Source organism: Columba livia, chromosome 1 (assembly GCF_036013475.1).
Source record: "Columba livia isolate bColLiv1 breed racing homer chromosome 1, bColLiv1.pat.W.v2, whole genome shotgun sequence".
In the NCBI taxonomy this organism is placed as follows: domain Eukaryota; kingdom Metazoa; phylum Chordata; class Aves; order Columbiformes; family Columbidae; genus Columba; species Columba livia.
Genome location: NC_088602.1, coordinates 203,818,571 through 203,830,875, shown reverse-complemented (window position 1 = coordinate 203,830,875; position 12,305 = coordinate 203,818,571). Strand labels below are relative to the sequence as shown.

Sequence of the window (12,305 nt, the reverse complement as noted above, 5' to 3'; positions counted from 1 at the left end):
GTAATTTAACAAAGCACCATTTTATCAGAGAATGCTATTCCCAATTTGATAGGACTCTTCATTAATTCAAGTGAATGTTGGAAGGAATAAGCTCTTTGAAAGCACACAGTTCTTTGCCTTACAGTTGATTACTAAACTCTTGCCTTTCAGTGCACAGAACAGACATTAGAAGTGCAGCCCTCCCCCTGGATGCTGCCAGACGATGGCAGTCGAAAGAATTAAGCATTAAAACAAAGCCTTCCGTCGACGCAGAGAAACATAGAAAAGTAAAACCAGTGACAGCATTGTGCTTCGGTAGCTAGAGCATCTTTTTTCTTGCACAATCCTGAGAGGATAATAAAGGCTCCAAAACACAGTTGTATTGAAAGATGATATAGGGAAACTTTAGAGATTAAGAAATTTGTATGGCAGACACTGAGCCCTTAATTAGAGTATAAATCCTGGGCATCCTTCTGGATGCAAAGCCAAGTACATCACAGACTGAGCCCATGACAACCTCAGCACCACAGAAATCTCTGGCAGATGCTGTCTGCAGTAATCCTGCACCAGCAGAAGAATGGAAGAACTACTTAGCCACAGGAAATTACAGCAGTGAATTAAGAAGAGACCAAACAGATACCTGCATTACAATTGGAGCAGAAAAATTAGCTACCTATGTACCCATATGGCACATTGCTACGCCATCCAAGAAGTTTCCCAGGATTTAAATACTTTCCCCTCTTCCAAAGTTCATCACTCAGTTCCTTTACAGCATCAAAGGATCTCTGACTCTGCATCTCAAACCAGCCCCTATTTTTAGAGTTGTCTGCTATAAAATTCTACAATGAAAGTGACATCAGTTGGGGAAATTTTCCAGCAAAAACTGATCTTTTTTTAAGCCCTGTTTTATTTGAACATAAGGTTTACTATATAGACCTATGTTTCTACTTACTGCAATAATTTTTGGCTGAAGCTAGCGAATGGATTACATTTAGCTAAAGGAACATGTTGTCTTGGATCTGTTAATCCTAGTAGATATCTGGAAACAGGTAACAAGGTTGAGTAGGTGCCTTTTTAGTGCTTCTATAATGCAAAGTATATAGATCCCTATGGGGCATCTTACAGTGTTAAATTTGTTCCTCTAATGCAATGAACATGAGTGACAAAGTACCTTTATACAGGTACATAAAGCTACATCTACACTGGGAGTTTTGGAAAAAATCTGTCTCTCTAGCAAAGCAGCAGCATTCAGTGCAAAACTGTTCTGTGGTGCAAGAAAAATTTCTCTGCTTCAAGTTTGCAAAACCATTGAGCCAGTGTCACAAAAAAAAAAAAAATAAACCAACATGCTTCATCTTTTTGTGTCTCTAATGTCCATTCACTCACTCTCTCTTTGCTATTTAAACTGTAAATGCCTCAGGGCAGAGACTGTCTCTGTAGGACAGTGCTTTGCAGGAAGGGCCCTCAGGCTACTGGGAAACAAAACAATAGTTGGCAATCTTATTTTCTAAGTTGGTGTGCTAACTTGTCCTCACATCCTCCAGCAAGGAAATTTATTTTCTTCTGCTTACATACTACACTGAAAAAAAAAATATTCCAAGTCATTGCACGTTCAGTAAATTATTGAGTTTATAGAGGAAACTTGAAAGAACCGTACTTTTGCACAATTAGAAAAAGGATGTATCATGTAACACAGCCAGCTGATTCCTCCAACCTCTCCCTTGCTCAGTTTCATCAGTCACTAACTACAGGAAAAGTGAGACAGCCCCAAGAAACTCAGATCTGAGCTTCCCCGAAAAAAGTGTTTTGATACAATGGCATCTGTTAACACATGCTTCAGCCTCTTAAACTAAATCCTCCACCAGAGACGGACGTTCACAAACTACAGTCTTCATAACAAGCTCCAAGGCTGGCTTTCTACTTACTGCAACTTCAGAAAAATATTTTTGTAAATCTTTTCAATGGATACAGCTTCACCTCAAGAGATACATGCCTTCTGCTTTTCAGAGACATTAAATTTCTTGAATTCTAAAGCTGGCTTTTAAGGTATTTTCTGAAAAAAAAAGGAAGAATATGTTCGCTCATATTTTGCATAAGAAATTCATGACTTGTTCAGCCTTCTTGTACTTGGAAGAAGAAATGGGTAAATGAAGAGTAACGGGTACGCTCCAACTGTCTTTGGAGAGCCACCCTGCCCCCCGCAGTTACTACCTGTAGTAACAAATATCATGCAGAAGAACAACCCCAAGCACATCCAGGGCTTCCTTCCAGAATACACAAGACTCCCCACGCCTGAGTGTTTCTGATCAGCAAGCGTGTCCTTGTGCTGCTCACTGTGACAAAAGGCACAGGAGAAAGAAGAAAAAAAGAAAAAGCTGGTTTACTTTTAGGAATATCAAAAAAACACCTCCCACCAAAATAAAAAAAAAAAATAATTCCCAAACCAACATGACTGTTTCCCCATCCTTCCTCCGTTCTCTTAAGACACACGAAACTGGCTATAAATTTCTCCCAGACTATTTTCAGGGGACAGTGGTAATGTGCCAAGGATTATGTGAATTAAACATGAGTATATTATATGACAGAGTTTATCTTCAAGGTCAAGTTACCTGGAAAAGCTCTAGGGTGGGGGTGGGAGGGGGAAGAAGAAAAAAACCCCCACAATATAATGCAAGACTACCATAACCCAAACTTCTCCCTATTCTCTCCAAAAATAAACCCCCCAAAATCTCAGTGGCTTCAGATGAAAATTGGTTTTCTTTCTCTACCAACAGCTGACCCCAGATATCCACTCTTCCTTGAAGGGCACTGAGGAGCTCAACTACTGCAACAAGTCTAAAGGACGCAGCACCAACACAGTGGGATACTCAGCAAGTCACCTGTTTCCCTGATGACACTTAAAAGGAAACGGAGGTAGCAGAGACACATTTCAGTTGGAACAGCAGAGCAGTGAGCATATTTGAAGGGCTGCTCAGCAACTCATCCTGCCAGGAAAAAGAAAATTTCCTTTGGCTGAAACTAAACTCCTTGCTCTCCAGAGGTACTAAACATTAAAGCTTTTCCTCTGTCGTCATATGAACACGCAAAGCTACTCAAAACCATCCATTCTGATCCCCATCCTTAAGTGCTCTGCTCAGTTAGCAGTGCACTTCATCCATCCCACAGCGTCAACTCCAGCTCCTGTTAAATCTTTTCAGCTTGTTCAGAAGCATCTAGCACAGGCACTGGCCTAGATCAGGAGTGCAGTTATACACACACCAGTGGTCTTGACCCAGTTCTCATCATGTCGTGTTGACTACTCGGAGCTGTGAACTCTGTTTTATTATTAGCACCAGAATAAAAGCCTGTGTTTGTATGTGAGGTCTTATGAATGCCCATTCATTTTACAGGCAAGGAGCTAAAAGAATCATTCTATTATATCCCATCATCATCCTCCTCTTGCAAACCCACTGAAAGACCCGCTAAATGCCATTGCTATAGAAATACCTTCGACTGGCAGTGTTTGGCTCCCACTCAGAGCGGACTCCAGACCTGGTGAGTTCACAAGCATGGTGAACTGAACATCTTTCTGAGGTGGACAGGAGAACTCTTAATATTCAAGAAAATAAAGGAGCTTAATGCAAATTTCCCTTTACACAACAACAAACAGCTTCAAGATTCAGTTTCCCCTCCCTAAAATATATTGGACTGCAAAGCGGAGGGACTGCTTCAACCAAAGTCATATGTGAAGGCAGTTACTCCTTCAGAGCATTTGTGGGTTTTAGCTCTCCAGCTTACAGGAAAGGTGAATAATTCCTAGGTACAAGGTAAAAAATAAGATCCATCCCACCACAACAAGCAGCAAGGTTGCTGTTCAGGGCATTAAAGCACATTTCATGCTTTGTCATTGTAACGATAGTTCTCTATAGGACTCTAATGCAGCTCATACAGGGAGGCAGTCAATATAAGAGGCTGAGATTTGGTAAAGGACAAAACAGAGGAGTTAACAGTTCATCCTGCAGGCATGTACACTGCCTGAAATCACAGTATAAATTAAAAATAAAGAAATAGGTCTCATCTAAAAGCAAGGAATTTGTCCCACTGTTCCTAAATGACTGTGCTATCCCTTTCTGAAGAGGAGCATGTATTTGCACAAAAAGACAATCTTCTGGTTTCATGTTGCCAGAGAAATTTAAAAAATGTAAGCAAATCCAGGAGTTTCGCTTGTAGGATAAATAAAGCTAAATAAGGCAAAGGTTATTGCATTTGTGTTCCCTGTCTCATCATGAAACTAAGATCCTTCTCCCATCTAAGCAAGCTGATGAGCTGCTTGATTAACTACAAGCCAGACTAGATCTACACTAGAAGCAAAATCAACAAGCCACTACAAACCCTGCTCTTTCAGCTACAGAGCCAGGCTAAAAAAAAGATCAGATTATCTCATCATTTTAAATATCATTTTTAACTGTGATACAGACCAGCGGACAGAGCACTGCACACAACTGCTCAAGAATCTTTCTGGCTTTTTTTTTTTTCATAAACACAACTTGGAAATGCTGCTTTCGCACCTGTGAGTTTCCTATCCTTCATTGCATAAAACTTACAGCGTTATCCTAAACACAAGAAGTAGGCTGCCAGCTTGAAACCTGTTTTGAAACTCAAGTTAGAACTATGACAGACTTTGCAATTACAACAGTCAACCACAGCACTTTAAGGAAAGGTGATAGTTCAAACTTCAGTTTTCCCAGTGTGATGAAACATAGAGGTAGCAGGCACCCTCCGATGTTTTCAAGTTACATACAAGAGGGAAGAAAAGGTTCTGTTTGACCACATCCTTCCTCTTCTTGCAGACGTCAGCCCTACCTGCACATACAAGCCCTACAAGATTTTTGTCACAAGGTAATTACCACACGCAGCTCCTCGCTGTGGTGCAACACACATAGTCCTTTGCACCAATGCCCTGGAGAGGAAGAGAGTGTCTGTGAACAGCACAAGTAAGAGCAGTCTCCCATTTAGAAACCACCTTTAAAAAGAAGCACGAGTCTCATCTCTCAGGGTGGGGATCTGCACTCGCACCATCTCGCCCAGTCGCTGGGGTCACAGAGAAGCAGCCCTGGTCTCACCACAACATCCCCAGCTCCACAAAGCCTTCGTTGCCCTTCTGCCAGCACTTGTTCACAGGCAACTGTACAACAGGATAGATAAAGGACCTCCCCAAAGATCCATCCATAAATCTAACTAAAACCAGCACTCACTATTTACAGGGAGGTGTAGAAAGGAGAAGAAAAGTGTCCCTTGCTGTTTCTTCCTCTCTCCTGTGTGCTGAATGTTTTTGTTTAAGCACTTATCATTACAAAAAGAGACTGGACAACACCTTCAGACACATGGTGTGAACTGTGGGGCTGTCCTGTGCAGGGACAGGAGTTAGACTCAACGATCCTTGTGGCTCCCTCCCAACTCAGGACATTCTATGATTCTATGATCAAAACCCTTATGTTTTTTCATGATCTAACAAAGCCAACAGGTATGTTGCTGGTAGCAGAAGCAGTTGGCTCCTAACTGTATCACACCCTGGTGACCAAACTGATTTTCATACCGTGCATCTACGATTATGCCTCTTCACTCTTTTCTTGCTCCTTTGTGCCAGAATTTATTTCATTTCCGCACTAGCCAATAGTTCAGGAGACACAAGTTCAAGTTCTTGCATCACTACACAGTTCCTGTGGAATCACAGACAACCCATTTACTTTCTTAAGCTTTTATTCCCCATCTGCAAAGGGAAGGTGTTTCCCCCACAGTGGGAAGATGCAGCACCTTTCCACTTCAGCACAGTTTTGAGGAGATTCATATAAACGAAGCATGCGCAGAGATACACTTGACAAGACCAAGCGAGATGTGAAAAAATGAAATATCATTGAGAAATGTAGTTCTAGGCAGATACTTTATCTTTCTCCTAAAGAACATTTTTCCTATCACGTTTGCAGCTCTGTGCTCAGGTTAGCCTGTGACCGGTGCCCTTTCCACAGCTGAAACCTTCCATCAGCTTATGTTAAAATTAAACATCAAAACCTCAACTTTTACAGTCTTTAAGTAAATACAGAAGAGTTGCAGGCTCTTTGTAACACCTACATTAAGCTGCAAACCATACTTCCACTGACACTCAAGAACACGCCAGGTCTGGTCAAACCAGAACAAACTTTAGACCAGTCACTGCATCAAAGAAGGATTAAGCATGTTTTGTTTTTTCCCTTCCAAAGCCAGACAGTGCATGGATCTTGCTTTTTAATGCCTGCTGTTTCCCAAAGTGTCAGAACAGTATCAGCTGTGAGTTGTGTCTGACATGTTCTTTTTTGTGTACTTATGAGATGCAAATAGATCCAAAGTTGTACAGCACAAAGATGTCAGATATAAAAATGGCTCAGCAGAGACTCTGCAAATCTGAGCATTGAAACTTCTTTTGTTTAACACTACCACAATGCCAGAACGGCCTCAGAGTTGGCCACGTGTATTTAATACTACTGACTGAGTATAAACATAGTTTTATTAAATAAAATATTTTTTTAACTTTAATGAAGCCAAAGTTCTATTAAAGCCATTTACTAGTTAAACAATTCTACTCTTCTTCTGACAGCAAGTAAACAAGAATAATCCCTTCTATCTCTCTCCATTTTTCCCTTCTGCTGCAATTTTCAGATGATTTTCCCGTTCTTACCAATGCCATGAAGGGGTGTTCTCAAAACCAGTTGTTTCTCAATGCTCCAAGTATATGGCACTGTGTAAAGACTCGGAGACTCCCCCACCTCGGTCTGCTCACTGAGTCTCTCTCAAGCCTGGCTGTTCCACTGTGTGTGACTGTGTCAAACAATCTGCCACCTCAGCAAAAGCACTGGCCACAGCCACCACACAACAGCTTGGAAAGAAGAGGAGTATGCGAGAAACATCTCAGAACTGCAGCTCCTCACCCAGCTATGCTGTGGTGTTGTATGGCAGTTCAACACGGTTATCCTCAAAACCTTTAAATGCTTAATGGTGAGCTGGAGTCCTGAGCAACTTTTGAAAAGTTGAAAGTAGAAAAAAGGTGGTGAGACTGATAAAGAAGGAAGAGAGTAAATTAAAAGGATATAAGATCCGAATCAGAAAGGAGAAGGCAATTGCAAAAGGATTTAGAGGACCTGAAGAGATGACTCTCCCATCTCTACACCTTACTTTCAGGAAGCATCAGCGTATCATTTTAATTAATAATACTTAAGAGCTGGAGGCAAAAGAGCAACAATACTCTTGAGAATTTTGGATTCTGAAGAACACAAGTGACACTTCACCTGCCAAAATCATCCCTGGCAAAACTCCACTGACATCAGTGGAACTACACCAAGCGTGAAATTGGCCCACAGTTGCCTTAAGACAATAAGGGCTTTGTTTCAGGAGCGTTTGTGGTTCTTTTTAATAAAGCTCAGCAAACAATTGTTTATTGTCCCTAAGCAAATATTGCTGACAATAAGCAAGCAGCTATCACATTCACAGTACATGCTGTTTGTCCATATATTGACAGGAAAACAACCATCAATAAAGCAAGAGATTCTCAGTGTCCTGTTCATGTCACAGGGAGATTAAAGGCAGTTTTAATGGTTTTAATGCCTCTCAGAACACCTACAAGATCCACTTTTAACAACGTTCTTCCACGTTTCTACTACTCTGCCAAGTTAATGAAAGTTAAATATCCTCATTGGCGCTACAGGATTTAGCACACACATAAATACCACAACACAAACCAGCACCGCTGCCAGAGACTTATTCAACAATACTCCCACCGCAAACTATACAACAGCGACCACATCATGCTTACACAGAAGCATCTTCTCCGCGTTTTGTTGCATTTTTGTTTGACTATGCGAATTCCCAACAAACCCCCAAAAGCTCACGTGTTCCTGCCCCTCTCTGGAGTTTGCTACAAGCATTGCCTTGAACTTACAGAACCACACTGTGCTGCAACACCATGCAGTACCGACATATGCCAGAACCCAGTAAACCATCAAAAAAAAAATCCAACAGAAGAAGCAAACAAGTAGTTAAGTTAAACAGTGCGCTGCACCCCTGCCCCTTGCAAGCCCCCAAAAGCCATTTATCCCCGCAGTTACCCTGGCCAGCTGTACCGTCTTTCAAACCAACAGGAGGAAAATCTGGATATTTGGAGTCTCGGAGCCGTTCGGGGAAACTCTGACAGAACAGCCCTGGGAGGGATGGGAGCTCAGGGAGACATTCGGGGCTTGCAGCATTCCCCGCTTTTACTTTTTTTAAAAGATTTGTAAGGAAACATCCACACTCCACATCACAAGTTCAGCTGTTTTAAATTCCCAGTTAGCAAGGCAGGGCATGTAGGAAATAAAATATGTATATTTGTATTCGGTTTTCCTTCTCCACCTCTTCTTCCTCCCCCAACAAGCCCCCGGCCCCACCAGGCTGCAGCCCGCAGACCCCACCGGGCCGCGGGGATTCCCTATGAAAAAAAACATACACCGGAGAAGAAAAGTTGCCCCACCGGCGACCCGAAACGCCCCATCGAGCTCCACGGCCCCGGCGAGACACGGGGGGAAACCCGCGGGGCAGCGAAAGGCTCGGCCGGCGGGACCGGCAGCTCCCCCGCTGCTCCGCTCCCCTCTGCTAACGATTAACTCCCCGAATCTCCCCTCACGAACGAAGGAGCGGAGATGGCGCTCTCCCGCCCGGCACCCCGACAGCTCGGGGATGGGACCCCCCCCGCGGACCCTCACACGGAGCCGCCTTCCCCCAGCCACCCACCCCGCCAATGCCGCCGCCTTTGTGTGAGGAGACACAAAACCTACCTCGCCGAGGCGGCTCTGCCCGCCCGGCAGCGCGGAGGGAGGAGGGCAGGGAGATCCCGAGACGCCCGGCGGGAGGAAGGGAGAGAGCCCGGCAGCCGCCCGCTGGCTGGCTCACTGACTGACTGAGGGAGTCACTGCCCGGCGGCCCCGCCACACGCGCGGAGCCGGCCCGGCCTCGCCTGAGGGGAGCGGCGGGGCGGGCCGGGGGCGGGCCCGCCGCTGAGTCACCGCCCGGCCGCCTCCTTTGTTGTCAGGCGTGGAGAAATCCGGGGGGTGTGTGGAAGCCCTGGCTGGGTGGAAATCCCGAGGGAAGCGGAGGTGAGGAGGGGGGAGAGCCAGCACTGTGCCCTTGCGGCCAGGAAGGCCAATGGCATCCTGGGGTGTATTAGAAGGGGGTGGTTAGTAGGTCGAGAGAGCTTCTCCTGCCCCTCTACTCTGCCCTGGTGAGACCACACCTGGAATATTGTGTCCAGTTCTGGGCTCCTCAGTTCCAGAAGGACAGGGAACTGCTGGAGAGAGTCCAGCGCAGGGCAACAAAGATGATGAAGGGAGTGGAGTATCTCCTGTGTGAGGAAAGGCTGAGGGAGCTGGGTCTGTTTAGCTTGGAGGAGGCTGAGGGGTGACCTTATTAATGTTTGTAAATATGTAAAGGGTGAGTGTCACAAGGATGGAGCCAGGCCCTTCTCGGTGACAGCCAATGACAGGACAAGGGGCAATGGATACAAACTGAAACACAGGAGGTTTCATTTACATTTGAGAAGAAACTTCTTCTCAGTGAGGGTGACAGACAGTGGAACAGGCTGCCCAGGGAGGTTGTGGAGTCTCCTACTCTGGAGACATTCAAACCCACCTGGACACCTTCCTGTGTAACCTCATCTGGGTGTTCCTGCTCCGGCAGGGGGATTGGACTGGATGATGTTTCGAGGTCCCTGCACATTCTGTGATTCTGTGAGTGTCTCCTCGGGTGGGGGCTGTGGCGGGATCTCGCTGCTGCCCTGCAGGAGGACAACACACGTGGGTGCCCAGGAGCATTTTTAAGGCTGTTGGTCCTTTAGAGTGGCCCCACTCACCTGCGAGAGCCACCACTCTCTTAATGGAAGAGAAATCTCCCAGCTGTGCCTTTCTTTTAACTTTCCCCCCGTGGTTTTTTCTACCTTTCCATGACCCAGAGCCCTGACCCCTGTGGGTGTTTTCACCGGTCAGTCTGTAGGAATTAAGGTTCCCCACTCTTCCCATCCAAGTAAGAAGCCAGGAAATCACAGCCAGCCAGCCAAAAGGTGCCTCAGCGCGACCCAAAATCTGTTTCATAGCGAGTACTACATGATGGAGACAGTACGGAGAGCCGACGATAGAGCATCACATGCACAGACTTTGGGAATAAACCCCCCAAAACAGAAAAACTTTTGGAGAGAAAATGTGTATTTATACATTGGTGTGCATTCTTGGATGGAGTCAATTTCTTTTGTATATTTATCACTAGGATTATTCCGTGTTTCTTCAGAGCAGATGACTTGGATCACAGCAAAGTGACAGAAGCAACTTGAGTCATCCCAGGGATGGAAAGCTTCAGGCTGATTTGGGCTCAGTAACAAGCATTCGACATTGCTTGGGCTGCGGAGGTAGACCCTTTCCCTCTAAAAACCCCCAACCCCAAGAAGTCCCTGAAGGAAGGATATTGGGTGCTCAGTAGATGGTGCTTTTTCCACTGAATCTGTCCTGAATAACCCACTGCCCCAGCAAGGTAGGGAGAAAGAGTGGACAGGGAGAAATACGTTTTCTGTGGGTAGGGTTGAAATCTGGAGTGCTGGTATGCACTAAAAGGCTGCTCAGGTCTTTGTGTGTGGCTGTTCTTTCACTGGGGGAAAAAAAAAGGCAGCCTGGGCGAAACTTAGCAAATGGATAAAATCCAGAGCATGGGTGGCCTCTGTCAGTTCTGGTTCAATTCGAGTCTGTTGCCGAGCACCAACGTGCAATCAGAACGAAGCTGTGAATGAATTAAATGCTATAAAGTATTACATGCTCTTCAGAAAAAAACAAATCACTTGTGGTGTGACAAGCTGGACACCCATTTGTGTTGTCCATGTTCACAGTGTCAGCCCTGGTTGTGGACAGGCTCGTTCCCCAGGTGCCCTTTCCTTCACAGGAGTGTTGTGTGAGATAGTTGTTCTGTATGTGGGGCCCATGGATACCGTATGGAGAAAAACCTCATAAAAATTGATTTTTTTTTTATTAAATGCAGCATAATGATGTGCCTAGTTGAATGAGGGAGGATAAATATTGACTAGTTCCCTGTTCTGTGAGCAATCCTGCATCTGAAGTATGGGAGAGGAAAATAATGTATGAGCAGGGAATTGCAAACAGCAGAGAAATAAAATGGTACTACAAGGCCAGCTGGAATGCTGGCTTTCCCTATCTGTTGCATTCTTGACCTTACGGACCTCTCCCTATCATTTCTGTAGAAAAGCATTAACCATTTGTATTCTAAAGACACTTTGTAGTCCTGATCATGTTTTTATCTCTCTTGCCTTAGACACTGCACAGGGAGTTGTCCTTGCTCTGAAACCTGACACATCACATCAGTGTTTCCCAACCCTGTCTCATCTCAGACAGCTATTTTACTACGATATATAGCGTCTCCCCAGCAGATCCTCCACATCCACACCTTTAAATGGAATGTAACACTTTGCTGAAGCTACCAAAAATTTCTGTGAATCTTGCCACAGCTTGTCAAAGGAGCACAGGTATTTTTCCTGGTGATAGCTACTTTGTTCCAGTGTTACATTAAATTTGTGTGGTTATGTGGTATCCTTGGCTGTACCAGATGTGATTTAGCAAAATGCCTCCCTGCAGATACTATCAGCTTGTGCTCCATGAAATGACTTTAAATCTGTGCGACCTCTGACCTGCCATGGTTGTATCCAGGCTTGAAATAAGGGAGAGAGAGGAAGATTTGGAAGAAGCAGAAAGTTGAAAGGACCCACCAAGACCACATCAGAGGACCAGCAATGGTTTAGACCAACCTGTTATCCCAGAGTCCTAATTCCTCACTCAGTGGCTCATACAAGACAGTGGTCAAATGATAGTTCTGAGTCAAACATCTCACAAGTAATTTAAGATCTGGGGAGACCTTATTGTGGCCTTTCAGTACTTAAAAGGGCCAATAAGAAAGATGGGGACAGACTTTTTAGCAGGGCCTGTGGTGATGGGACAAGGGGTGATGGTTTTAAACTAAAAGAGGGGAGATTCAGGCTGGACATGAGGAAGAATTTTTTTACACTGAGGGTGGTGAGACACTGTCCCAGGTTGCCCAGAGAGGTGGTGGATGAACCATCCCTGGAGACATCCCAGGCCAGGCTGGACGGGGCTCTGAGCAACCTGAGCTGGGTAAAGATGTCCCTGCTCATGACAGGAATGGGACTGGATGAGTTTTGAAGGTCCCTTCCAACCCAAACTACTCAATGATTCTATGAAGCGATAACTTGTGTCACCAGATTGCCTGGCTTTGGT

General features: G+C 44.9%; 1 protein-coding gene across 4 annotated transcripts in view; it reads right to left on the bottom strand.

Annotated features, from left to right (window-relative positions):
- The window catches only part of FAM107B (family with sequence similarity 107 member B), a 135,051-nt gene that overhangs the window by 54,181 nt on the left and 68,565 nt on the right, over positions 1–12,305 (bottom strand). The window contains exon 1 of one of the 4 annotated variants that reach the window (XM_065049241.1): positions 8,799–8,989. The exons of 1 other annotated variant lie outside the window; for it this stretch is intronic. The gene's annotated coding sequence lies outside the window, so the exon portion shown is untranslated. Of the gene's footprint in view, positions 1–6,670; positions 6,849–8,798; positions 8,990–12,305 lie in introns of those variants that run through there. 2 more of the 4 variants (XM_065049242.1, XM_065049243.1) reach the window with 2 other exon arrangements.